This window comes from Tachypleus tridentatus, chromosome 4 (genome assembly GCF_004210375.1).
Source record: "Tachypleus tridentatus isolate NWPU-2018 chromosome 4, ASM421037v1, whole genome shotgun sequence".
Lineage (NCBI taxonomy): Eukaryota > Metazoa > Arthropoda > Merostomata > Xiphosura > Limulidae > Tachypleus > Tachypleus tridentatus.
The window spans coordinates 119,664,843-119,692,279 of record NC_134828.1 but is presented as its reverse complement, the minus strand read 5'-3'; the positions used below and the strand labels follow the sequence as shown (position 1 = coordinate 119,692,279).

At 34.7% G+C, this 27,437-nt stretch overlaps 1 protein-coding gene and 1 long non-coding RNA gene across 3 annotated transcripts in view; one reads left to right on the top strand and one right to left on the bottom strand.

Annotated features, from left to right (window-relative positions):
* LOC143249954 (cell adhesion molecule 3-like) overlaps window positions 1-27,437 on the top strand; it is a 280,187-nt gene that overhangs the window by 81,776 nt on the left and 170,974 nt on the right. The gene's annotated exons all lie outside the window — the stretch shown is intronic.
* Window positions 11,494-16,695, bottom strand: LOC143248413 (uncharacterized). Its single transcript, XR_013026973.1, has 2 exons — window positions 16,518-16,695; window positions 11,494-11,594 (listed from the first exon to the last, which is right to left on the bottom strand). It is a non-coding gene; the product is annotated as an uncharacterized LOC143248413 (long non-coding RNA).

Here is a 27,437-nt window from a genome sequence, read left to right as displayed (position 1 = left end):
TTACGTATTGCTAGATTTGAATCACTTAGGTATTCATCTACATATCTGTACCAGTATAGTGGTGGATGTAATGCTGTGTTAATTGCTTGTATTTCAACTTGTGTCATAAAAATATTGGCTAGAACTGGTGATACTGGGTTGCCCATGCTTAGGCCATCTGTTTGTATATAGTTGTGGTTGTTGAACATGAAGTTTGTCTTTATCGTGGTGAATTCTATGAGGGTTGGTAACTGGTTACTGGGAATGTCTATAGTTGGGTTAGGGTCTCGGATATAGAGTTCTAAGGCTATCTTGCAGGCTTCAGTGGTTGGAACTTCTGTAAAGAGGGATATAACATCGAAACTGGCCATTAAGGCTATATGATTAAGTTGATTTAGATTAGACTTGAAATTAAGTCTTTGATAAATGAGCTGGTTGATGTAACATATTTGGAGAATGTCCATGCTATGTATTTACCAAGATTGTAATTAAACGATTCATATGTGGACATTATTGGTCGTAATGGACAATCTGGTTTATGAAGTTTGGGAATTCCGTATATTTGTGGTGTGTGTGAGTCGGTTTTGCGTAGGTAGGAATAAAGTGTTTGTGAAATTGTGTTGGCTTTTTTCATTTGTAGTAGTAATTTGTTCAGTTGCGTCTCATGTGTCTTTGTTGGACTTGTGTGTATTGGTTTAAATTTGTTCGTGTCTGATAGGATGTTCTTCATTTTTTGTATGTATTCATTCGTCTTCATTATGACTACAGTGTTTCCTTTATCTGCTTTTAGAATTTTCATGTTTTGGTCTTGTTTTAAGTTTTTAATGGAATCAATGTCTCTTTTTGTAAGATTGTTTTTTAGCTTTCTGTTTTGTGAAATTATATTGAAGGTTTTGTGAGAAAATTATTTGAAAAAATCGTTTAAGATGTTGTTTTTAGGTGTTTCTTGGAAATAAATTTTTAATTTTTCCTGGGAAGTTTGGCTGTTGGATGTCAATAGAATTGCCGAAGTTGTCTTCTTTCTGTTGGTTGTTTTCTTGTTTTTGTTTTCTGTAGAAAGTCTCACATGCCACCTGGCTAGATCTTCTAAACATGTTTTGATTTCTATGGTTGGAATGTACCTAGGTGCTATTGCGAAGTTGAGTCCTTTGTTAAGTAGATGTATCTCGTCTGTGTTTAATTGTCGGTCGGATCTGTTAATAATGAGGTTAGTCAAAGGTTTGTCGTGTTGTTGTCTTTTCTTTTGTTTGCATCTTAGTTTCTCTAGTTTTTGTTGTAGCAGATCTTTTTTGTCTCTGTCATTTCTAGTGTTGATTTGGTTTATGTTTCGTTGTATAAGTCCGTAAATCTCTGGTTTAATGCAGCATGCCAGTTAATGGTCTAGGTTCATTTTTTTGTTTTTGTAAGTCATGTAGTTCTTTATATTTCGTGTTCAACATGGATTTAAGTAGTTTTTTCTGTAAATTTTGGATAATGTTTGTGCATTGATTAAAATGTTTTGATAGTTTTACCTTTACAAAATTAGGTTTAGTTGTTCCTTTCTACATTGTTGAATGCAATAGATGTTATTTCTTCTATTGATAATTCTTTGATTTAAGTTTCTTAGTTTCTTTACGATCACATGAGCGAGTGGTGTTAATAGTGGTGTAAGGTACGTTAGTTCAGACATAATGGTAACAGGTAAGTACAAATACACAAAGAAAACACAAAGACTTACACTTCTCGTACAATCGCCGTGATGAAGTAATAATCAGTGATGTCGAGAAATCCCACTTGTAGAGAAAAATATAAATGTAAAAACGTTTCTTTTCGGTTGAGAAAATTTTTATGTAGAGAAACGAACAACGTTTCGACCTTCTTCGATTATCGTCAGGTTCACAAAGAAAGAAAAGTAACTGACCGATAGCTGACCACATGTTTGAAAGGGGTTGTGTAACTGAGTATAAAACATCTTAGCATGCCCTCTACATTCCTACACTCAGTTACATAACCCCCTTCAAACACATGTGGTCAGATATCGGTCAGTTACCTCTTTCTTTTTTTGTGAACCTGACGATGACCGAAGAAGGTCGAAACGTTGTTCGCTTTTCTACATAAAAATTTTCTCAACCCATACCAGCCGTTGTTACATGTGTATTTCTCTACAAGTGGGTTTTCTCGTCATCACTGATAAGTAACTTTGATGTTTACTGGAAACTGTTTTAACTGTCTTTGTTTCATATTTTTAACCGATGTTACTCAAACAATAACTAAAGTTATAAAAGTAAGTCAGTACTTAACATCGAATTACTGGTTACATCATTACCTTCTTCGATGTTACCAAGAAATTATTATTGGTTTTACCTTAATAAAAAACAGCGATACGTTTCTACGTATTAGAATTATTACGACAAATGTTTTAACAATTATTAGTAGTCAGATTTTGTTTATTTATCTAACGTATGTTTGTCCTTACCACTTGACGAGGTGAGTAAAACAAAATTCATATAATGCTATTCATACAGCTATACATTATAAATAGACAAGTTTATTCACATATACATGGTATGGCATACTTTCGTGGTTTAGGTGCATGATTTGTACTCAGCGGGTTCAAAACTCAGAGAATGCGTTCGCCATTTCAGGCGTGAGGTGTTAAAATGTAACAGTCATTTTCAATATTCGTAGGTAGACAGTAGCCCAATAGCTGGCGCTGTGTGTTATTTACTAACCACCTTCCATCTGGAGAATGACTTTAAAATGAAAGACAGATAAACTTTGAGTAGTTTTGCGCGAAGCTCAACAGAACTAACCGATGTATCTATGAATGCGAGATAGCTGGTATTAATATCGTATCCTACACAGTAATACTATGGCACCATTAAAAATACTATACGATGTTTTTCGTACTCAATAACCATTAAAAGAGACACGAGTACTGCTGTTTAATGAAATGGGTCTCTGAGATCAGTCTGTGTTGTCTATATAGTTGTTAAACACCAGATGGGCCATGAAATCCTCTAAAGTTGCCCCTGAAATAAAACTAATTTGATATATTTAAAAGACAAAATGCGAAAGTTGTAAAATAAAATACATTATACAGTAATTTAAAGTTCTTGTCTTACGTTGCGCTCCCTCTAACGCCAATAAAAGAACTACTATCGCAAAAAATAATGTTGAAATTGAGTTGTTTAAGTTATTTATGTAAGGTTGTTCTATATTTCTGATGACTGTTATTAATCACCATTTATATTACAATGTGGTTACTAAAATGTCTAATTTTTGTAGTTGTATCTCGTGTCACATTCTGTTTTGTGTATTATTTCATTCTAAACTGTTCGTGTAATTATCATCAGCCGACACGATTGTTTGTGGCTTGAAAAAGAGTTTGTTCGAAACGTCGTCAAGTTAATAAATGATTACCACAGTTTTCTTACAGGAAATGATTACCACAGTTTTCTTACAGGAAATGATTACCACAGTTTTCTTACAGGAAATGATTACCACAGTTTTCTTACAGGAAATGATTACCACAATTTTCTTACAAGAAATGATTACCACAGTTTTCTTACAAGAAATGATTACCACAGTTTTCTTACAGGAAATGATTACCACAGTTTTTTTACAAGAAATGATTACCACAGTTTTCTTACAGGAAATGATTACCACAGTTTTCTTACAGGAAATGATTACCACAGTTTTCTTACAGATGTGTTTGTTTCTTTACACGCGTATGTGTGTGTGTGTGTGTGTGTGTTTTCTTTAATCAAAGCAACATCGGGCTATCTGCTGAGTCCACCGGGGGGTATCGAACCCCTCATTTTAGCGTTGTAAATCCATAGATTTATCGTTATACCAGTGGGGTTTTTCTCTATATTTCTAATATAACTAAATATTATCGACTTGTCAAAAGAAACAAAATTAATCAAATTTATGGGTACAAACAATATTATATCTACAGACTTTTTAATTACCATACTAATTAAAAACTGGCCACTCTTTATTTCATATAAATCATTAGACGGGTACATCTTGTTAAATGAACATTCTTGATACAACAGGTACAACTCTTACACAAACTAAAACATTACAGTTATGTGATATCTGTGTTTATTGTTAAGCTCAGAACGTGTGTCTCAGTGCTTATGGGTTTTCATCTCCTACACGAGTCAATCCTATGTATGATTTACCTTGTTCAGATATGTAAACAGAATTAAAGGGGACAGCTTAAGTTTATAGTGCGTGGATGACGTGACAGATTTCAGCGGTTCCTAAAGTGAATTTTTTTGAGAAACACTAGTCTACGAGAGTAGACTTATATATATAGATTCAGCTTTGGAAATTACAACTACACGCTCAGTTTTTACATGTTGAAATGATTGTATATAAAAAGTGAAGTAAATGCACGTTATATATGAAAAACGTATTAAAACTTCACCACTTTTAGTTTTCATTAATTTAGTTTTGTCCAAACATTGAGGTTTCTTTAACTTTTATCATCAGATGAAACAATATGCATCTTAAACGGTTTCCGGTTTAAAGTTTGTTATAGAAAGTCGCTAAGTAGCAGAACAAGGTGCCCTTAACATTGTTAGTGAATGATATGTAACTCAGTGACTATTTTAATGTTTTCATTTCATAATTTAACTTCTAGCTCTAACATCTAACTCTCTTCTGTGTAACAGTTATATAACACTTATATAACCGTTATATACTTAGTGTTCTATTTCTCAAATCACTATTGACCAGTTCAAAGGCGTAAAACCCAGTGATTGAAGAATCAGGCATTATTACATATGATATCGTGTTGTTACTTTAACTTGTTATATTTCCAAAGGGGCTAAAACATCTTGGTAATAAAAACCATAAACTTTGTCGTTGAACTAATTCTTATCTGCCGACCCAACATGGCGAGGTGACTAAGACACTCAACTCGTAATCTGAGGGTCGAAGGTTCTAAACACTGTCGCACCACACTTTCTCACCCTTTCAGCCGTGGGAACTTTATAATGGAACGGTCAATAACACTATTCGTTAGTAAAAGAATAGCCCAAGAGTTGGCGGTGGGTGGTAATAAGTAGCTTCCTTCTTCCCTCTAGACTTATACTGCAAAATTAGGGACGGCTATCTCAGAGAGCCCTCGTGTAGCTTTGCGCGAAATTCAAAACAAACAAACAATATTATATGTTCTTCTTTTTCATTCATATATAATAGTTTACTGTCGTACAATGGTGTCGAAACAAACACGTAATATTTATTAATTATTATCATAATTCTACTTCCAAATTATTTTCATAATAATAACACTCCATTTACTTAAAACAGTTCACAATATAAACTGCTGTTCGTACAACTCGTAATATAAATAGCATGTTAGGGTATCTAAGACTCCTGATCAGGCCTGGTATGAGGTGAAAGGCCTTGTCAACACTGCGCATGACGGATAAAATGTGGATAAAGTAATTCGTGATGACGAGAAACCCACTTGAAGCAAAAATGTATCTCTGGACAGCTGGTATGGGTATAATACTTTTACTAATAAAGCAGGGAACAACGTTTCGACCTTCTTTCGATCATCTTCAGGTTAACCTGTTATACAAGTAAAAGTGTTAATACCCATACCAGTCGTTCTGAGATACAAAGTGTGGGTGACCTATAATTATCGGTTTTCGCTCATACGATCATAGTAATGCACATAGATAATTAAACAGCCTTGGAAGCGTCCATGCACCAGATCGATGGTGAATCTTGTAGTTTCCACATCTGTGCTCAGTACATTAAGGTGTTTCAACAACCTTGACAGCGTCATTGTACCAGATTGATGGTGAATCTTGTAGTTTCCACATCTGTTCTTAATATATTAGGGTTTTTCAACAACCTTGGCAGTGTCGTTGTACCAGATTGATGGTGAATCTTGTAGTTTCCACATCTGTTCTTAATATATTAGGGTTTTTCAACAACCTTGGCAGTGTCGTTGTACCAGATTGATGGTGAATCTTGCAGTTTCCACATCTGTTCTTAATATATTAGGGTTTTTCAACAACCTTGGCAGCGTCGTTGAACCAGATTGATGGTGAATCTTGTAGTTTCTACATCTGTTCTTAATATATTAAGGTGTTTCAACAACCTTGGCAGCGTCGTTGAACCAAATCGATGGTGAATCTTGTGGTTTCTGTGTATGTCTTAAGATGACATTCATGATTAATGGTGTGACCTAGATAAGCTTCATAACTTTCGTTGCTGTCAGAGATAGGTTTAGCATAATTCTCGAAATGTCTGGATGCTTAGTCTTGACGAATCGTTTAACGGTGATCCGGCGTTCTTCACGGGACAGATTAGTGACTCTAGACGAGTTCTAAGTCAACATGATCAGTAAACTTAGGGAAATCTTTTGTAGTAAAGAAAAAAACATAAACGTTTTTAAATGCTTTAAAGAAAACTTGATACGGGGAAACTGAAGATGAGTGGATAAAAACTGAATACAAGTATTAATGGTGCTAAAAACTTAGTTTCTTTTTGAATTTCGCGCAAACCAAACTAAATAATTATGTAAACCAAACTTTACAGCGTACTCTTTTAACTCACATTAAGTGTGCATAAAGACACATTTTGTATGACGTTTTCGTTGTACACCATATATTTTTTCAGAGTTTATAAAGCATTGATTAGTGGTAAAAAATTTTAAGTTCTACCATGTTACGGGTCCGGTATGGCCAGATGGTTAAGGCACTCGACTCGTAATCCGACGGTCACGGGTTCGAATCTCAGTCACACCAAAACTGCTCGCTCTTTCAGCCGTGGGTGCGTTATAATGTGACGATCGATCCCACCATTCGTTGGTAAAAGAGTAGCCCAAGAATTGTCGGTGGGTGGTGATGACTAGCTAGCTGCCTCCCCTCTAGTCTTACACTGCTAAATTAAGAACGGCTAGCGCAGATAGCCCTCGTGTAACTTTGCGCTAAATTCAAACCAAACTAGGACGATATTGTCTCCAAAAATCAATTTTGCTTAGTAATTCATAAATAAGGGTATATAAAAAATATTCTGAATGGGTATGTCTTGGTTTTCGTATTAATAGTACTACGGTGGCTCAGCATCAAGCATGAGGGTTTATAATACTAAAAATCGAATCGCCCACCCCTGGCACAGCGGAATGCCTGTGGACTCACACCGCTAAAAACCGGGTTTTGATGGGCAGAGCACTTTGTAGTTTTGTTTATGTTCAGGTAAAACCTGGAGGTTACGATTGTTGGATCGAATCCTGTTATTCAATATGCTCGCTGTTATTTCAGAGTTATAATTTCACGTTCAGTTTCTTCCATTTGTTGGGAACCTAAAACTTGGTGGTGGATGGTGTTTACCACCTGCCTTCCTCTAGTTTATCCAGTTAACATTAGAGAAGGGGTAAGATCTTGATCAGTTTTGTGTGACATTCGATAATGTCACTAAACAATAAAACAAAGTTATAAACACCGTTTAATTTCGTTCAGTTTATATCATTCTGTACTAAACATCAGTCACATATGTTGTTTAAGATTTCATTGGTAGTTGAAAACAAAACCTGTTCATATTCTTGAGAATATAAATTCACTGTAATATTACGTATGCGTATATATTTTTCAGTTCCCATTTGTTGTGACTTTACAGACTGTACATTTCTATCGCTTAACTATCGTTAACTTTCACTAAAAATTAGAGTGTTATCTTTGATTGCTTGTGAATTTTGCGCAAAGCTACACGAGAGCTATCTGCGCTAGACGTCTCTAACTAACTTTTTTGCAGTGTAAAACTAGAGAGAAGACAACTAGTCATCACCACCCACCGCCAACTCTTGGGCTACTCTTTTACCAACGAATAGTGGGACTGACCGTAATATTATAACGGATCCACGGCTGAAAGGGCGAGTATGTTTGGCGCGACGGAGACGCAAACCCGCGACCCTCGGATTACGAGTCGTACGCCTTAACACGCTTAGCCATGCCGGGGCGGATACTTTATGACATGAGCTAAAACGTGAATTTTAAATTAAACAAGAGAAAATAATACAAATCAAAGATACCCTTCTATTAATTCTCTGTCCTCCCTCCCAGTGGTATAGAGGGACGTTTGCGGATTCACATCGCTAGAAACCAGGTTTCGATAGCCCTTTATGCAGTTTTGTGCTTAAATCAAAAACAATCAATCAATTTTCTAGTAAAATAACCAGCCTACTGCATGTACATACCATAATAATTAGGTGAGGGGCTCGTGCAGCGTAAATTATTTTAAAGTGCATTAGAAATGCGTGAACAAAATGACTACTGAGTTTTTTACACACATCTCACGCCACTTTGTACTGAATCCCATAGTATGAACATGTATTCATTAGAAATGCGTGAACAAAATGACTACTGAGTTTTTTACACTTTGTACTGAATCACATCTCACTGAATCCCATAGTATGAACATGTATTCATTAGAAATGCGTGAACAAAATGAAAGTGACTTTGTACTGAATCCCATAGTATGAACATGTATTCATTAGAAATGCGTGAACAAAATGACTACTGAGTTTTTTACACACATCTCACGCCACTTTGTACTGAATCCCATAGTATGAACATGTATTCATTAGAAATGCGTGAACAAAATGACTACTGAGTTTTTTACACACATCTCACGCCACTTTGTACTGAATCCCATAGTATGAACATGTATTCTGTTAGTTACTTTAGGTAAATGAAACGGCGCTTGCTTCTGAATGAATCCTGTACCATGAGCAGTTAGTTACTTTGTTACATAACAACAGTAGAAAGCTGCGTTAAGCGTCAGTTTTGTCTAATGTACCAGAGGAAATACTAAGAATATTAGACTTTGTTACGCACATGTTTGTAACAAATTATGTTTCTAAAACATACATTTGTCTTCCTGCTTCCATTATCATTATAATATCAGACTGTTACTTACTTCATTCGCCACGTTCTTATTAACCGTAATATAATATGTATCTATTTGAAAAAAGTGAAATTTATACATAGTAGGCATATAGAAAATTAATACTTCGACAATTATGTAAAATAAAATAAAAAGTAACTCCAAACATGTGATAAATGGCATTTAAATAAATACAACAAAAGTTAATTTAATGATATGTTGCACAAATTAAAAGGATCCCTAGGTACAGATTATAATGTCGGATATAAAATATACCCTTGGTTGTGAATAAACGAATTGATTTTTATTGATTACTTCAAGTGAGAATAGTGTAGAGATGTTAAGTCTGATAGATAGTGTATCCACACCACGATATAGATAATAATTCTGAGATACCTCTAACACCAAGGGTACATTTCATATCCCACATTATAGCTTGGAATCCTTTACCTAGCTTTGAATGTAATATTGAAGAACAGAAGATAGTAAAATGAAATATATGATAATATATTCATGTCGAAATGGAATATTAAAATAAATCACAAAAATAAACTAGGGTGTGGAATAAATATGAATACATGTATAGTGTTGGACCTTAAAACTCGTTTATTGTAAAAGTTATTCAACAATAAGATTTCATATTCTTATCCATCAATGTATAAACTTGTCAGCCAAAGAATAGTTTACTTCCTTCCAATTCATGACACTTCCAAAACACTTAACCCACAACTCATAAATTAAAAAAATACTTTATATTAATAAAAAAATACGTTACTCATCTCAAACAACAGTTTTAGACATACTGTATCCAGTATACACGATACTCATCTCAAACAACAGTTTTAGACATACTGTATCCAGTATACACGCTACCCATCTCAAACAACAGTTTTAGACATACTGTATCCAGTATACACGATACTCATCTCAAACAACAGTTTTAGACATACTGTATCCAGTATACACCCCATCTCAAACAACAGTTTTAGACATACTGTATCCAGTATACACGTTACACATCTCAAACAACAGTTTTAGACATACTATATCCAGTATACACGTTACCCATCTCAAACAACAGTTTTAGACATACTGTATCCAGTATACACGTTACCCATCTCAAACAACAGTTTTAGACATACTGTATCCAGTATACACGTTACCCATCTCAAACAACAGTTTTAGACATACTGTATCCAGTATACACGCTACCCATCTCAAACAACAGTTTTAGACATACTGTATCCAGTATACACGTTACCCATCTCAAACAACAGTTTTAGACATACTGTATCCAGTATACACGTTACCCATCTCAAACAACAGTTTTAGACATACTGTATCCAGTATACACGCTACCCATCTCAAACAACAGTTTTAGACATACTGTATCCAGTATACACGTTACCCATCTCAAACAACAGTTTTAGACATACTGTATCCAGTATACACGTTACCCATCTCAAACAACAGTTTTAGACATACTGTATCCAGTATACACGTTACCCATCTCAAACAACAGTTTTAGACATACTGTATCCAGTATACACGCTACCCTTTTCGTACTTATATAGACAAATTATTTCATTTCTAAACGAATTGAATTGTGTACAAAACATTGCTAATGATAGAGTTTATAGTGTTGATATGACTGAACGTATAATACTAAAAATACAAAGCTTAGAATTTACTCAAATTTGATATAGTAGATTATATTACCTTAACAAACAGCCAAGTCCACAATGTATTCAGTAAATATAATATTCTTATTATTATTAAACCAATTAACACAGTTTAAATTAATGTTTTAATAATAAAGGTCCTGTACCTAACAAAAAACTGCTAATTTCTCCATTGCTAACATACTGTGGAAAGAATACGATATAATATCATGAAGTAATGGTGTTGAATGATCATAATGTGCTGTAGTTTAAATGATTCTTGCTAAATACAAATGAAGGGTTGACTGATGTTAACACACAGCTCTGGAAAGAAATACTGGTTTGTGTATAGATAACATTCATACTGCTTTTAAAGTTTACAAATGATTAGAACCTTTCGTATGTAAAGCTGATCACTTGTCAGGTATACGTTTACTGTTCAATATGGTAGTGTAAGGCTACAGAGACATCTGGAGTCTGTTAAAGTTGGCAAGATAAACTTTTTATTGTACATTTTAAAAATAACTAACAAGTGTTTAGTACGTATTTATAAACGCTATCCCTGCTCTTAATGTTCACGTTTTGCACAACTTCTCGTGATTGAATTTTCATTTGGAAACTAGTTTCTAAATTGAGAAAAGTCCAAACTGACGAAAAAAAAAACTATGAAATTACTTTACGTTTATCCCTCCAAGCCATGCGGGTTTTAATGTGTGGTATAAACCGAAGCAATTTAAAGTCGGCTGCTGACGAAAATAACAAGAGTTACTTCCCCAAGATGTCAAATAAACAGCATGAAGCTAAACCAAGTGAGAATTTATCAGCCCAGTTCTTTACAAACCTGTTTGTATCTGTATCATTCTGGTTTTGGTGGCTGTCCGTGTTTAAAATAGTTGTTGTGCCTATGGGTTGAAAATGTTATAAATTTTGTTCTTAAAACAGAGATTCAAGTGTCAAAGGCTTTTGGTTAGCATACTTTTAATAAAAAAATCTGATGAACTACAGATGAAAATGTCGTAGTGGACAGAACACAAAGAGCCCATTCTGTAGCTTTGTCCTTAACTGCAAAAACAAATGAACGAATCAAAATTAAAGTCATTCATAAAATTAATTCGTGGCGTATTCATAAAATAATAACTGATAAAAATCAGTTAGATTAATATCTTCTAATATATATAGCTGTTACCAGCGTGTTTTGGTAACACTACGTTTCAACAATGGCTTTTGTCATATTTCACTTAGCAACAAAAGTACAACCTAATATTGTTGGTAGTCTATGTACCAAAAGTACAAAATGAAACGTGCAGATAACAAAAGTGGAACAAAATAATTGTTGGTTTCATAATTTAGATTCTTCATTGATTAATAAGGTTTATTTGATCCAGAAACGATTTAAGTTTAAAATTCAGTTAATATTCTTTCTCTTCTGATAAATACTATACGCCTGGTTCTAAACTATGTAATCCCATACTACTTTACTTTAGGCTTATTTTACAAACACTCACTACACTTATAAGGTTTCACGGAACTCTCCTCACTCACGGTTCCCTTGCACTCCTGTTACTAAAATTGTAATGGACAGACACTAATCAAACTATTCTATCTGAATTGTAGCTGTTATGTCTCCTACTATTTCGAGAAATCAAACATAACGTGACACATACACTGACTTTTATATATGCTAGATAATATAAAAAGATAACCGAAAGCGGAGGATTACTGGTTGTTTGTAGAACTGCTATAAGAAGTATTAAAATAACTAAATGCCACAATAAAAAGTACACATTACAATAAACAAAGTGATACTAGTTGGGTAGATTTTAAATCCCTACTTTGGTTAGCAAATTTGGACTGCTTCATTTAGCTACACCGATCACAAAGACTTAACCAAAACAACTCAAGATATTTAAAGCATTGCCAGGTGCTCTGCTAGTGCTTAGTAATGGCCAGCTAATTAAGCATGATCGATGAAGGAAGCATTAGTTCTAAGACATCACTGGAATGTGGAACAACCTCATTATAAAACACGACTAACTTTCAATAATGTATAATATTAGGATGCTTTTCAGAGAATCTTTAATTTGAAGCATCTCAAAAATACAGGTCTGCTATAATTGAGGTTTTAAGAAAACTGTGTTTCTGAAATATCTCAGAATGTTTTTTATCACTTTAATGATTTTTCTCTTCATTGTGTTTTGTGTTTAACCACTGGTCAAATGATTCAACACCAAGTAGAACATCTTCAACGAAGGTAAACTGTGCAAGAATTACCTTTATGTAAAACATTCTTAAAGGAGGTAAACTGTATTACAATTACCTTTATCTAGAACATCCTTCAAGAAGGTAAACTGTGTTACAATCACCTTTGATTAGAACATCCTTCAGGAAGGTGTGTTACAATTACCTTTATCTGGAATATTCTTCAAGAAGGTAAACTGTGTTACAATTACCTTCAAATCGGTTGCTAATATATAGTCTAGATATATAACAAAAGTTTTCAATGTCTCACTTGTTTTTCCTAAGTGTGTAAGTTAACGGGCTTGCAATGTAAAAACGGAGTTAATTATTCACGCAGATGGCAGGATGTCGATAGCCCATTGTGTAGTTTTGAAATAAAATAAAACTAATAGACAACCAGTTTTATTAAGTCTTCAAATAAATGTTCCAAAGGATGTGAAAGGTGCGTTTCAAAGACGGAACTACTTTTACTTACTACTTCTAATGACACCTGGTTCACCATGTTTGACATCATATAGTGTTTTTCCCAGTATTTCTATAACAGCATTTGTCAGTGGTTATAAAAGTTCTTTCAGGATTTCTATTCACTTCTCTTCTGTGAGACAATTTGTTTTTGTTGTTGTTTTTGCTTCTGACGTTATCTCCTCTTCAAAATAGGGTGTAAATTAACTTTTTTCCACTCAAAAAATAAGCCTACGAACTCCAAAGCAATTCTGCGAGAGCTGAATCGTCAAGGTGGTACAGACTGGGTAAATGTTAAGTTTCTTAGACAAATACCTTAATCCTGATATCCCTTTCCAAAGTTTTAGTTATGTTGTTTTATTTTAAATGACACGTTTTATCATTTTCTTTGTTTGATCTAAGTCAAACTACTTGACGATCATCTGTGGTAGCCATTTTTAATTTTGAAATGTTATACTAGAAGAAAGGCAGGTCGACAACACTGCGAACTCCACCACTCGAATAACGGGATTGACCATCACATAATAATTATTCCATGGCTAAAGTGTTGGGTATGTTCGGTAGTGAAATTGGGACCGACTGCGAGCCAAGCGCTCTCCCTATCTGCCAAGACATATTTGGCCAGTATAAAGTCGGTATCACAGTAGTGACTCACATCACAGAGATACGAAAATCACTTTGATGAAGTACAATTAACGTTCTGTACGAAATATAACGCCCCCTAGTGTTACAGCGGTATGTCTACGGACTCATTCGCTAGAAAATGGGTATCGATACTCGTGGTAGGCAGAGCACAGATAGCCAACCCATTGTGTAGCTTCGTGCTTAATTCCAAACAAGCAAAGTATAATAGTTACCAGCATATTATGGTTTATTAGGGTAAGTCTTTAATGACAAAAGAAATATCATATAAAGAACAGAAATGGATTTCAGGTAAAGCACAAATACACAGATTTAAACAAAGTGATATAAAGATTTAAACAACGTTATATATAAAGTATCCAAAAAGAACTACTGAACAGAAATTTACACGTGTCTCGATACGAGGCACAAACACCAATGGGTTTCAAAGATGTTTGGTTCTTGCTCTAACATTTGTTCATTATTTTGATTCGTTAATTGCCTGCCAGTGGCACAGCGGTATGTCTGCAGACTTACGACGCTAGAGTCCGGGTTTCTATACTCGTGGTGGGCAAAGCACAGATAGCGCATTATGCAGCTTTGTGCCTAACTTCAAAGTAACATTCATTAATTTATTTAATGATTAGTTTTTGCTGGAAAACTTGCACTAAAACATTTGTGTTTGCTCTAGATGAGTGTAAACAACAAGGTATTCATGAACAATACACTGATTAGGAAGACGAGAAGGCTGACAGTGGATAATTTCATGTTATATGTATACAGAAAATTCTATAATTTAACTGGATTAGTTACGGAAGCCGCCATGTTTTATCAAGAAGCCACACTTTGAAATGGACCTTTCCAAGGATAAATAGAAAGTAAACAAGAAATGATGACCTTATCTCTTTAGTCCATTAGAGAACAAACTAAAGTAACCGTGACACAAGACGACACAATATATCAGCACAAGACCACGTCTTTTGTATGGAAGTAACTTTCATCAATAGGAAAGTGAGAGACTTCCAAACTACGGGAACAATAGGTTAGATAAGGAAGTTCAAACAGACTAGATAATGATACAGCTGAGAAGTGGAAGAGATTAAACATGAGAAATGAGTAACGCGGATGAAAAACATGAGAAATATATTTAAATGTAAAAATATCGACAATTCCATGGTTGAAACCGCATGGTTGAATAATACATTGATAGAAAACCTTAGCAAAGTTAGGAAAGTGTAGAAGTTGGTTACATAAAGGAAGTGAATAACTTGACACAAACACATGATTTTCTAAAACATATTTGTATCTAAGATACAGAGAGGTTGTGAGGGGTCAGAGCCAACTGGACAACAGGAAACTTGACAACACTCAATTCGTCCACAATATTATCACTTGCCGACAGACTCCATGACATAATAATATATAAATTTAACGACAGCACTGCTGTAGTAGGCTTAGTGAGTGTTTATGGATAACGAAGTGAAGCAATTACCTCAACGTTTTGACACGACTGTAGAAACCATTATTACGTCATTTTTCCTATAACACATTGAATTTCAATATTTTCATATTATTTTCTTATTTGATTCATTTTCAGAGTATAATTTCAGTATTTCGCAAACTTGTTTTGTCTCGATCAAATTACTGTATTCTGTATGTATTCAAAATGCAACAAATTACTAATATACGTAGTAAACCTGATTCATGTGCATGTAAACAAGCATGCATTACCCTAAGTAAACATGAATGTAATAACAAATCCATCTCATGACGCAACTGTTCTACAAGTTGACTTTTCGACTAGTTGTGTTTCGACATCTTTCGCTCAATCCGCTGTTGCCGATTGGCTGTCGCTCAGTTGCTACCGGACTATTGTGAAGTGCAGCTCCGAGTTCTTTATACAGTTGTTATACACTTGCTACCGGACTGTTGTGAAGTGCAGCTCCGAGTTCTTTATACAGTTGGCTCAAGCAGTTGTTTATCCGTATCGGCAAAACTTAGATATTTATTCTAGATATTTGTTTTCCCTTCACCACGTGTCCTAAACCCTAAATACATAATTTTAAACCTATTGTTTAATATAACATTTGTTACCATCAATCATAAGGATTGAGTGTATTTATCTCACACATATAGAGACTGTATGTATAAGTGTAACAGTTGCTTTCTGTTGAAATCAAGACGTTTTATACGTCGTGCAAAGTCTTGAAACTGTCTGACGAAATATTTATCATAAACCAATCTCCGAAATTTTGTTTCTAAATTGTTGAATGATTTTTGTATCTAGAACGTTAATGTACCACTGGTACCTCTTGCTGTGTTAAGGTAACAAATAGGCTACTTGAACAAGTGTAAATCACATACAGAAGGTTGTGTTCTTATACTGTTTTTCAAAATATCCTTTCTCATTGTTTCTTTGTGTGTGTTTATTGGAACTATTCTATGCTAAGTTCAGCAAACTCTAGATTCACGATTAAGATAAATTTGTTTAAGAAGTCCCCAACAGGTGTCACTTAATCATTTATTTCCCAGTAGTTAAATATCTAGTTACTAATTTCTTGAACAAAATACACATGGAAATTGGACGGATAAATCATGTCTTCTCTTTGTTTAAAACAATACAGTAAACGTATATGAAATGTATAAAACAAAATAATTACCAACCTTTCATCAGCAAGAGTGCTCGTAGTAGAGATTCCAGCAAAGCACTAAACCATTTGACGTTGTGAAACCGCCTCGAAACGTCCATGGCGGGAATTTCGAAGCTGTCTACTACTAATCGTGTTCTTTTCTTTGTGATGAAATACCTGACAGCAGAAGACGAGACGACAGATTATCTGCACCTGTATTATCAAAAATATGAATAATAACTAAAAGGTAAATATAGAGCTGTTCTGAGGAAGCTTTCTAACAGCTTTAACACTAATATTATTCTTGCTTAAGACGTTTAACAAAACAAAACTGATCATAAATAAATAGCTAAGATAGCATAAACTTCGAGTTTATTCAAAGTGAATCTAGTATATGTCAATAACTAATATGTCAGGCCAACCTAATGTATGTTTACCACCAGAAGATGCAAGGTCAGCCTAGTATCTGTTTATAGCCTGAAGATGTCGCATCATCCTGTGGATATCAAATCGCATGAAGATGCCAGGTCAACCTGATGGATGTCAATCGCATGAAGATGCCAGGTCAACCTGATGGATGTCAATCGCATGAAGATGCCAGGTCAACCTGATGCATGACAATCGCATGAAGATGCCAGGTCAACCTGATGCATGACAATCGCATGAAGATGCCAGGTCAACCTGATGCATGTCAATCACACGAAGATGCCAGGTCAACCTGATACATGTCAATCACATGAAGATGCCAGGTCAACTTTGCAGATGTTTGGTTTGTTTTGAATTTCGCGCATAGCTACACGAGGGCTATCTGCGCTAGCCGTCCCTAATTTTGCAGTTTAAGACTAGGAGAGAAGGCAGCTAGTCATCACTACCCACCGCCAACTCTTGGACTACTCTTTTACCAACGAATAGTGGGATTGATCAACACACTATAACGTCTCCATGGCTGACAGGGCGAGCATGTTTGGTGTGACGTGGATTCAAACCCACGACCCTCGGATTACGAGTCGAGTGCCTTATCCACGTGGCTATGCTGGACATGTAAATCACATGATGATGACAGGTAAACTTGGTATATGTTTCTCACCTTCATGAACTCGAAGATTACGTCATCAAACTTATTGATTTATTTTTTTTTCTGGAGTAACTTCACAATATCTACAAATTGTGAATCATGATTTAGGGGTTAATAAGTAGATTAAACCTTTTGTTTTGATCTGCTCTGTGAATAAATACCCTACCTTCAATACAAAAGACCGAAACTGTCTGTCTGTCTGTCGTTACAAAGTACTTTACACTGTGTAACTAAGTGATTTTCCATACTGATTTCGACAAGTACATAAAAGGTCACTGTGTACCTGAATATTGTAGGTATGTTCTGTAAGTATAGAACAGTATACATAATAAAGAACACACACATGACATTGTGCGTGTTTTGTCGTTTTTTTTATAAGTGATGTTTATAAGCTAATGATAGTATTTATACATTGACCTGTACGCTAGGACTTCAGACTGTAACTTAGCAATAGTTTACGAAATGTTCACCATTGTTATCACGTAATATTGCATGACAAATTCGTTCACTGATCACGCCGTGATGTCGCGGGTCGTTTTCCTTTTGTTTCACGGTGAGACAGCATCGGCTGTCCGAATGACTCTCTGTAATAGCTGTGTACAACGGGCTACTGCCATTACAGTACGGTTCAATGAAATTTCGTTTAATATATGGTAATCCTCGTTAATGAATTAAATATCTAGCTTATTCATATTTGTGGACAATATGTTGGTCTGATATTGTTTCCTTACCAAAGATTAGCACGAGAAAGAAAACACGCGAATTTCTACATTTTCTCAACACATGTTTCAAGTTAAAACCATTTTCACTGCATTTGTTGGGAAAAGAAAGCAGAGTTCTAATTATAGAAAATTAAAATTTTAAATCTTACAACCTATAATTAAATAACTTTATATCAGAAATAAGTCACGTGTAGCCGTTATTTCACTATTACAATTTCTTTTAACCCCACGACTGTTGTATGTATATTCGAGTAAAGAAGTCCAATATATTATTAAATTCATCGTCTTAGGTTTTTTAAACATGGTTTTTCTAACATCTAGGATAACGTTGATTGTTAACACATAGCCACTAACCTACCAGGATAACGTTGATTGTTAACACATAGCCACAAACCTATCAGGATAACGTTCATTATTAACACATAGCCACAAACCTATCAAGATAACGTTGATTCTTAACATATAGCCACAAACATATCAGGATAACGTTGATTGTTAACACATAACCACTAACCTATCAGGATAACGTTGATTGTTAACACATAACCACTAACCTATCAGGATAACGTTGATTGTTAACACATAGCCACTAACATATCAGGATAACGTTGATTGTTAACACATAACCACTAACCTATCAGGATAACGTTGATTGTTAACACATAGCCACTAACATATCAGGATAACGTTGATTGTTAACACATAACCACAAACCTATCAGGATAACGTTGATTGTTAACACATAGCCACAAACCTATCAGGATAACGTTGATTGTTAACACATAACCACTAACCTATCAGGATAATGTTGATTGTTAACATATAGCCACAAACCTATCAGGATAACGTTGATTGTTAACACATAGCCACAAACCTATCAGGATAACGTTGATTGTTAACACATAGCCACTAACATATCAGGATAACGTTGCTTGTTAACACACAACCACTAACCTATCAGGATAACGTTGATTGTTAACATATAGCCACAAACATATCAGGATAACGTTGATTGTTAACACATACCCACAAACCTATCAGGATAACGTTGATTGTTAACACATAGCCACAAACCTATTAGGATAACGTTGATTGTTAACACATAACCACTAACCTATCAGGATAACGTTGATTGTTAACACATAGCCACAAACCTATCAGGATAACGTTGATTGTTAACACATAGCCACTAACATATCAGGATAACGTTGATTGTTAACATACAACCACTAACCTATCGAGATAACGTTGATTGTTAACATATAGCCACAGACCTATCGGGATAACGTTGATTGTTAACACATAGCCACTAACATATCAGGATAACATTGATTGTTAACACATAGCCACAAACCTATCAGGATAACGTTGATTGTTAACACATAGCCACTAACATATCAGGATAACGTTGATTGTTAACTCATAGCCACAAACCTATCAGGATAACGTTGATTGTTAACACATAGCCACTAACATATCAGGATAACGTTGATTGTTAACACATAACCACTAACCTATCAGGATAACGTTGATTGTTAACACATAGCCACTAACATATCAGGATAGCGTTGATTGTTAACACATAGCCACTAACATATCAGGATAACGTTGATTGTTAACACATAACCACTAACCTATCAGGATAACGTTGATTGTTAACACATAGCCACTAACATATCAGGATAACGTTGATTGTTAACACATAACCACAAACCTATCAGGATAACGTTGATTGTTAACACATAGCCACAAACCTATCAGGATAACGTTGATTGTTAACACATAGCCACAAACCTATCAGGATAACGTTGATTGTTAACATACAACCACTAACCTATCGAGATAACGTTGATTGTTAACATATAGCCACAGACCTATCAGGATAACGTTGATTGTTAACACATAGCCACTAACATATCAGGATAACATTGATTGTTAACACATAGCCACAAACCTATCAGGATAACGTTGATTGTTAACACATAGCCACTAACATATCAGGATAATGTTGATTGTTAACTCATAGCCACAAACCTATCAGGATAACGTTGATTGTTAACACATAGCCACTAACATATCAGGATAACGTTGATTGTTAACACATAACCACTAACCTATCAGGATAACGTTGATTGTTAACACATAGCCACTAACATATCAGGATAACGTTGATTGTTAACACATAGCCACTAACATATCAGGATAACGTTGATTGTTAACACATAACCACTAACCTATCAGGATAACGTTGATTGTTAACACATAGCCACTAACATATCAGGATAACGTTGATTGTTAACACATAACCACAAACCTATCAGGATAACGTTGATTGTTAACACATAGCCACAAACCTATCAGGATAACGTTGATTGTTAACACATAGCCACAAACCTATCAGGATAACGTTGATTGTTAACACATAACCACTAACCTATCAGGATAATGTTGATTGTTAACATATAGCCACAAACCTATCAGGATAACGTTGATTGTTAACACATAGCCACTAACATATCAGGATAACGTTGATTGTTAACATACAACCACTAACCTATCGAGATAACGTTGATTGTTAACATATAGCCACAAACCTATCAGGATAACGTTGATTGTTAACACATAGCCACTAACATATCAGGATAACGTTGATTGTTAACACATAGCCACAAACCTATCAGGATAACGTTGATTGTTAACACATAGCCACTAACATATCAGGATAACATTGATTGTTAACACATAGCCACTAACATATCAGGATAACGTTGATTGTTAACACATAACCACTAACCTATCAGAATAATGTTGATTGTTAACACATAGCCACTAACATATCAGGATAACGTTGATTTTTAACACATAGCCACTAACATATCAGGATAACGTTGATTGTTAACACATAGCCACTAACATATCAGGATAACGTTGATTGTTAACACATAACCACTAACCTATCAGGATAACGTTGATTGTTAACACATAGCCACTAACATATCAGGATAACGTTGATTGTTAACACATAACCACAAACCTATCAGGATAACGTTGATTGTTAACACATAGCCACAAACCTATCAGGATAACGTTGATTGTTAACACATAGCCACAAACCTATCAGGATAACGTTGATTGTTAACACATAACCACTAACCTATCAGGATAATGTTGATTGTTAACATATAGCCACAAACCTATCAGGATAACGTTGAATGTTAACACATAGCCACTAACATATCAGGATAACGTTGATTGTTAACATACAACCACTAACCTATCGAGATAACGTTGATTGTTAACATATAGCCACAAACCTATCAGGATAACGTTGATTGTTAACACATAGCCACTAACATATCAGGATAACGTTGATTGTTAACACATAGCCACAAACCTATCAGGATAACGTTGATTGTTAACACATAGCCACTAACATATCAGGATAACGTTGATTGTTAACACATAGCCACTAACATATCAGGATAACGTTGATTGTTAACACATAACCACTAACCTATCAGGATAACGTTGATTGTTAACACATAGCCACTAACATATCAGGATAACGTTGATTGTTAACACATAACCACAAACCTATCAGGATAACGTTGATTGTTAACACATAGCCACAAACCTATCAGGATAATGTTGATTGTTAACACATAGCCACAAACCTATCAGGATAACGTTGATTGTTAACACATAGCCACAAACCTATCAGGATAACGATGATTGTTAACACATGACCACTAACCTATCAGGATAACGTTTATTGTTAACACATAGCCACAAACCTATCAGGATAACGTTGATTGTTAACACATAGCCACTAACATATCAGGATAACGTTGATTGTTAACACATAACCACTAACCTATCAGGATAACGTTGATTGTTAACACATAGCCACTAACATATCAGGATAACGTTGATTGTTAACACATAGCCACTAACATATCAGGATAACGTTGATTGTTAACACATAACCACTAACCTATCAGGATAACGTTGATTGTTAACACATAGCCACTAACATATCAGGATAACGTTGATTGTTAACACATAACCACAAACCTATCAGGATAACGTTGATTGTTAACACATAGCCACAAACCTATCAGGATAACGTTGATTGTTAACACATAGCCACAAACCTATCAGGATAACGTTGATTGTTAACACATAGCCACTAACATATCAGGATAACGTTGATTGTTAACACATAGCCACAAACCTATCAGGATAACGTTGATTGTTAACACATAGCCACAAACCTATCAGGATAACGTTGATTGTTAACACATAGCCACAAACCTATCAGGATAACTTTGATTGTTAACACATAACCTATGCTCTTAGAGAATACGTTTTATTAACTTCTACTTTTTTTTTTTGCAATCTAACATGAACTACTTTTTTCTGCAATCTAACACGAACATAGTTGACTCGTTTCGTAAGTTATTTGCGCCAATGTTTCATCTCCATTTAACATGAAACTAGTAAAGCACGTGCTAATTACTTTGTATCGTCTAGTGAAGTTACGATAGACTTTAATTTAGGGTAAATTTTGCTAGTCCTGCTTGTGATATTAAAAAGCAGAAAATTAAAAATTAATAACATATTCCGTTTATGGTAAACTCACTCTACTACATAAAAAAAAGATATTAATTAATACATGAAAGAAAGTTACCAGTTATTTGAAGGTTTAAATTTTATCTTACTCACTAAAGTTAGTCAAAGCAGGAACATTTTTAATTTAATCAAAATTTAAGTTCATAACACTTGACGATTCTTACAATTATTTGTTTTTAAGTGGTTCATAGTCGACTAGGCAAATTAAAAACGAATAATCATTGATCCATACGAGGCAACCAAATAAATTTGGGAAAATCGATCATTTATTTATGGTAGGACTGTTAGATGGAACATTTTTATTACATATCATGAGAACATACGATACATTTGTTTGTTGCTAGGACTTACTGTACTTTCCTCCTTAAGCAGGGTCAGAGGGCTGGGTCAGTGTTTGTTTGTTTGTTTTGAATTTCACGCAAAGCTACACGAGTACTCTGCGCTAGCCGTCCATAATTTAGGAGTGTAAGATTAGAGGGAAGGCAGCTAGTTATCACCACCCACCGCCAACTCTTGGGCTACTCTTTTACCAACGAATAATGCGATTGACCGTCACATTATAAAGTCCCCACAGCTGAAAGGGCCAGCATGTTTGGTGTGACGGGGACTGGAACAGTGTAAGGTTATGTTTATTCAGTGTCTCGGTAACATTGTTTCTGTTCAGACACACCATTCATCCACCTCTTCCTAGCTCGCTATTTTGCTAAATGTAATTCCATGATGGGCTATCTGTGCTAAGCCCGCCAGGAGTATTGAAACCCGACTTCTAGTGTATAAGACTTCAGGTTCTCGGTTGAGGCAAGGAATGTTAAGTGATCGTGTACAGTTACTATTTTTTAGTGAACATTTATAAAATTGAAATTTGAAACATGCGGTTTTTAGGTTAATTAGCTTTTGTTTTCTTTCAGCAGTGTAACGACAATCAGGTATTTTGTAGCAGAATGAAGCTGTCAAATGATTAATAAATCACACATTTTACTCAATACAACGTTTATAGGTTGCTATTTTACAAACTAGACATGATATTCAGTAAACAATTATAAAAATAAACTGGTGCTATTTTTAAGGGCAGACCTAAAATAAAAATATTGGAAAAAAATAACCTGGTTTCGTGTTTGTTTCAAGCATAAGAACCTGGTTCTGTGTTTGTTTCAAGCATAAGAGCCTGGTTCCGTGTTTGTTTCAAGCATAAAAACCTGGTTCCGAGTTTGTTTCAAGCATAAAAGCCTGGTTCCGTGTTTGTTTCAAGCATAAGAACCTGGTTCCGTGTTTGATTCAAAGATAAAAACTGGTTCCGTGTTTGATTCAAGCATAAAAACTTGATCCTGTGTTTGATTTAAATAGCAATTACTTGATTTTGAGTTTGATTTTAAAATATCACTTGATTCTCTGTTTCATCTTACTAAAAAATAAACTATGCGAATGATTTTAATTTCTCATCCCAATTTTAATAACGGCCTTCATTAAGTTTTCATTGAATTGAAGCACAAACTTAAATATGTATTTCAAGATAATTTATCAAACGACAACCAATTCGCAAAGACACATCATGTATAAATGTTTAAAAATTATCTCAGTAAAACATTACTTACAAATTCCATGAATTATATGAGTTGTAAAGTGCAAACTTAGGAGATGTAAATTTTACTAATACATACACTAGGTCTAGACGTAGAAATAACAGTACTGAGTTTGTTTTTTCGAATTAAGCACAAAGCTACGCAATTAGCTATCTGTGCTGTGCCCACTACAGGTATCGATTGGTTTGCTTTGCTTTGCTTTGAATTTCGCGCAAAACTACTCAAGGGCTATCTGCGCTAACCGTCCGTAATTTAGCAGTGTAAGACTAGATGGAAGGCAGCTAGTCATCACCACCCACCGCCAACTCTTGGGCTACCCTTTTTACCAACGAATAGTGGGATTGACCGTCACATTACAATGCCCCCACATCTGAAAGTGTGAGCGTGTTTGGTGTGTCAGGAATTCGAACCTGCGACCCTCAGCTTACGATTCGAGTGTGTTAACCACCTGACCACACCGGGCTACGGGTATCGAACTCCAGATTTTAGCGTTATAAACCTTCAGACATACACCTGAGCCAACTTGTTCAACGAGGTTGTATATGGCTAAAGAAAAGCAAGACAGCTACTACTATTTAGCATACTTCGTTAGGACGAGGGCTAATATTCATGACAAAGAGCAAAGCTTTCATTAAAATAAAGGAAACAAATCCCACTTCGTTCACGAACTAGAGTATTATGTTTGTATTTTCAGGATAAAGTAAAAGTAAGTACAGAACAACGTTTCGACCTTCTAAAAATGAACTGAGAAGGTCAAAAGGTTATTGTGTACTTTGTTTTAATAAAAGTTTTAATACCGATACCAGTCATCTTGAGAATACATTCAAAACTGTATTGAATATTCTTGTTAATTACGCTGTAGTAATTAACCTGATATGTTCATATTCGTCCACGGGCTAGTGTATTATGTTTGTGCTTTCATAAAAACAATATTGGATATTCTTGTAAAACCTAACCTGTAATCTTCAAGGAAATCAGGATGCTAGCACTCAGACAGACTCGTCTAACATGATAAAAGATCTGTTGTTCTTTAATTAAGCAATTTCTCAAACAACTAATTAAGAAATACTAATATAGAGTTAATTACTGTTTCGCCTCAAAGACTCAGGAAATAAATATTGATTTATATAATGAAATATCAATAGATATCACACGACTAAACTAGATCTCAAGTGGAATTTTTACTTACCGAAACATATAAGAATTATTCTAAACAATGATTCATGCATGTTTATGAGGAATAATACAAAATAAGCGTTTAGGGAAATTATAAGCGAGATCTATAATACGTTTCCATTTGTGTCAAGTCTAATGGGAAAATAATATGGTCTTAAGCAGTAATTAGCTTCATTAAACGAGACTAATAAAACTTTGTCATAGAATCGAGGAAAACATGAAAACTGTACGTTTCACAAACACATCACATATTCATGATGTCGTTACTGACAAAACCATAGTCGTAATAAATTACGTATTTTTGAAACGTACAGTTGTCACGTTCTCTCTCAATTCTATAATTATGGAATTTCACCTGGTAGTGACAGTTTTAAAAATAAATTATATAAAATAATGTTATTGAACGGTTCAAGATAGTTATTTATAAACTGTTGTAAATTGGTATATTTAGTTTCAAGAGTAACAGTAGTTTTATCCAAACTACTTTATACATCTGTCATGTGTGGTACTTACTGTTTCTTAAGTTTTCAGTTTGGTTATTTCAAAACCTAAACATATTAATTCACTTGAAAAACAAAACTGAAACCATCTGTAAAGTTTTGTTTTTAGCTATATCGTCCTGATGTGCATCGATAAGAATTATTTGTTTATAAGTTCCACACAATGCTTCTTCTCAACCTAAGTTGAAACTAGGTAGAAAGATAATAATAAATAACACCATCCGCCAACTCTAGACTTCACTTCCTTGAGTGACAAGTGTGACTTGATCGTTTTTCTTACAGCCTCTAAGCATTTTTCATTTCCAAAAAGACTCCAGACTACAATTCGTTGGTTTCATATACTGAACATACTAACCCTTGGGCCTTACCTAGCTCAGGTCGATAGGAAAAATGGTTATTGGTTTTACGTGGACATGTTTGGTTAGCCATTCAATCTTTCTTCGGTATTAAGTCGTTTTACTTCGCAACTGAGAACATTACGGTCAGTGCAAGCGCTCCTGATTCTGTCATCCTGTCAACTGAAGCATGTCAACATGATACAATCAAAGCTATTGTTTTATCCCCCTGTTCCATGAAATCTGTTAATTAATTAACATCAGTTGAACTGAACCACGTCAACATGATACAATCGAAGCTATTGTTTTATCCCCAGTTCCATGACATCTGTTAATTAATTAATACCAGTTGAACTGAAGCATGTCAACATGATACAATCAAAGCTATTGTTTTATCCCCCAGTTCCATGAAATCTGGTAATTAATTAACATCAGTTGAACTGAAGCATGTCAACATGATACAATCGAAGCTATTGTTTTATCCCCAGTTCCATGACATCTGTTAATTAATTAATACCAGTTGAACTGAAGCATGTCAACATGATACAATCGAAGCTATTGTTTTATCCCCCAGTTCCATGAAATCTGTTAATTAATTAATACCAGTTGAACTGAAGCATGTCAACATGATACAATCAAAGCTATTGTTTTATCCCACAGTTCCATGAAATCTGTTAATTAATTAATACCAGTTGAACTGAAGCATGTCAACGTGATACAATCGAAGCTATTGTTTTATCCCCCAGTTCCATGAAATTTGTTAATTAATTAATATCAGTTGAACTGAAGCATGTCAACATGATACAATCGAAGCTATTGTTTTATACCCCAGTTTCATGAAATCTGTTAATTAATTAACATCAGTTGAACTGAAGCATGTCAACATTAAACAATCAAAGCTATTGTTTTATTCCCCAGTTCCATGAAATCTGTT